Raw genomic sequence first — 2,486 nt, forward strand, 5'->3', positions numbered from 1 at the left:
GTTGTTCGATAGACTTCAAAAGTTATGTTGGTTTTGTGCGAATCCGCTCAGTGGACTACATCTCTCGTCTCGAACGATGTACGTCACCAACGTAATGAAACGATAAGATTAGCATGCTAGCTGTTATGCTAGTTAACGGTTGCATCTTGCTGCCTGCTATGTCACTTAACAGTATCTAATGTACAGTCTATGGACGAATACAACTTACCTGATGTGTTTAATCCTCTGACTCATGGTATTTTCATCAGCAAGGAAAGCCCAATTAAGATCTGTTGCTGGTATGCTTGTACAATCTAGTGTGGCTGTGAATGAGCTAACGGCACTAGCGCGACTGATGGGTTTGTAGTCGTTGGAATTACGATCTTTCACAATGTTGTAATTCAATAGTTACGAAACAAACTGCAAATGTCTTTACATGAAAAATTGTCTTTAAAATTGACAAACATCATATGGGTAATTCAAGGCACAAGTCAACCGGGACCAGAAAATCATTTATTTTTCGCCATAGACTGGCGTTCAAATTTTTTTGAAAGATAGGTCCCATGGAGGCAAATGGAAGTGGCGTCACTGGGACACTCTATACAGATGCTGTGCAGGGGTGATGACTGCACATATTTGTCTGGCAAAGATGGGCGGCCCTATTGCCATATGTGTGCAGATCATCACTCCTGTAGACATATAAAGGGTCTAACAGACGGAACCCAGGTGGAACAAGGAGTGTGGGATGAGTGGGGGGATAGGCTCCAGAGGTCAAGGGCAAGGGGCCAAGAAAATATTCCGACAGCCTTGACAATTGACCCAATTTCATTCCACATCCCCCTTCACCTTAAGGTATCCACCAAATGGGACTAATATAATGCAATACTTATCTGGGGGTTCACATGTCATTTTTCACATACAATTATTTTTGTTTTCAAAGGATCTTTTCTGTAAGGCTCTTTGCAACCCTATGACTCTTTATCCCACAATGGGTGGAGTGTGCAGCTGTGGAGCCCCATACTCAAATCAGAGAATCCTCTCTGGCACCCCAAAGCCACTGTATAGTACAACAGCAACAGTGGCCTGCCAATGTGAGTAGAAGAAAAAGAAAGGAGAGTTCATTTTATATCACTCTTTCGATTTAACTCATATACACTTTCACTTCAATTCCAGCTTACCATTATACCTGCACAAATGGTGCTTGCGAGGGAAAGCTGCTCCCTCAGCACCCATTCATCTTGCAGATGGGCAGTTATTTTGTGCACCACAACCTCCTGCGGGACTACATGTCCCATTTTGTATGTTCTGGGTAAGCAGCAGCAGAGGCGAGCCTTACAGTGCAGAGCAAATATGAAAATGAATACTATCCAACAATCTTCTCTTTGCTCACTTTGTCACATTGCCCTTGTAGAACCTCCATGTACAATTATCATCAAAGCCTGACGATAAATCTTCAGGACTATGGGGTGGTGGAGATAATCACGTACAAGAGGTTTCGGTGGGCATGGCTGTCGTTCCTTAAATTGGTGGACATCCAAGAGGTTGAGGGCTTTTGTTGTCCTCAATGCGGGCCTAATCCAAGGTTGGATTATCATCACCAATTGCTAATGTTTAGCCATTTTTACATTTTTAGCAAAAAACTCACTTATGTTGGGCCGATCAGTATGAAATTAGAATATGTTGAACAACGGGACATCACAAACAAGCCAGGTTCAGTTTGGAGTCGGTGGATTATTCCCGGAAGGAGTTAAATGGTTCAAAGTGTACAAGGTTTCCCATTTCTGGCGGGGTAACGCTAGGAGCTAGAGGGATGGGACCAAGACGTACGGCACTGGCTTGAGACCACTGACAACTGTTCCAAAGGTGGGATCACTGAAACACCCACAAAAAAAACTGTGAAGGAAAAACTTTTAAAAAGTTGACCACTCCCACTGCAGAGGTGAAGTTTTGTGTGGTAGCATGGAGCTACGAGGCTTAAATTCAAGTCAGACCTTCTGCACATGACCCTCATGGAGCATGCAAAGTTTCATCAACAAACTAGCAACCACAACCCTATTCTCAACCAAAATGATTACCCTAGGAACCAGCATAGCAACCACTTTATTTAGCATAGCAACCACCATATCTACCCTAGCTAAGTAACCTAAATCATATATTTTTGGAATGCTTGTAGTGTGTAGGTGTGATTTAAGCTATAATAAGTTATATTCCACCTTCATGTCCATGAAGAGCTTTGTTTTTATACCTCACTCATACAAAAGACCTTAAACTTCTCTCTGACCATTCCTCAGAGAACACTTAATTGGTCAATTGCTCCAAAAATGCTGTCTTTGAACAAACACTTTTTACATGTTAACTCATCTCAGACTCCCCTAATATAAACCTAATGTCTGATTTTGTCCAGACCCATGTACCTTTCAAAATCTTAACCCTAGGTTAGGTTACAAGGAATCCCTATTTATTGTGTAATTAAAGCAAATTAGCACAGTGCAAGCAATTATCACAAA

The 2,486-nt window shown here is 41.9% G+C and overlaps 1 long non-coding RNA gene across 1 annotated transcript; it reads left to right on the forward strand.

Moving 5' to 3' along the window:
- The first annotated feature begins 608 nt into the window (after positions 1 to 608).
- Positions 609 to 1,243, forward strand: LOC121723863. The gene is made up of 3 exons (XR_006035067.1): positions 609 to 831; positions 920 to 1,070; positions 1,153 to 1,243. It is a non-coding gene; the product is annotated as an uncharacterized LOC121723863 (long non-coding RNA).
- Positions 1,244 to 2,486: the final 1,243 nt, after the last annotated feature.

Source organism: Alosa sapidissima, chromosome 1, assembly GCF_018492685.1.
Source record: "Alosa sapidissima isolate fAloSap1 chromosome 1, fAloSap1.pri, whole genome shotgun sequence".
NCBI lineage: Eukaryota > Metazoa > Chordata > Actinopteri > Clupeiformes > Clupeidae > Alosa > Alosa sapidissima.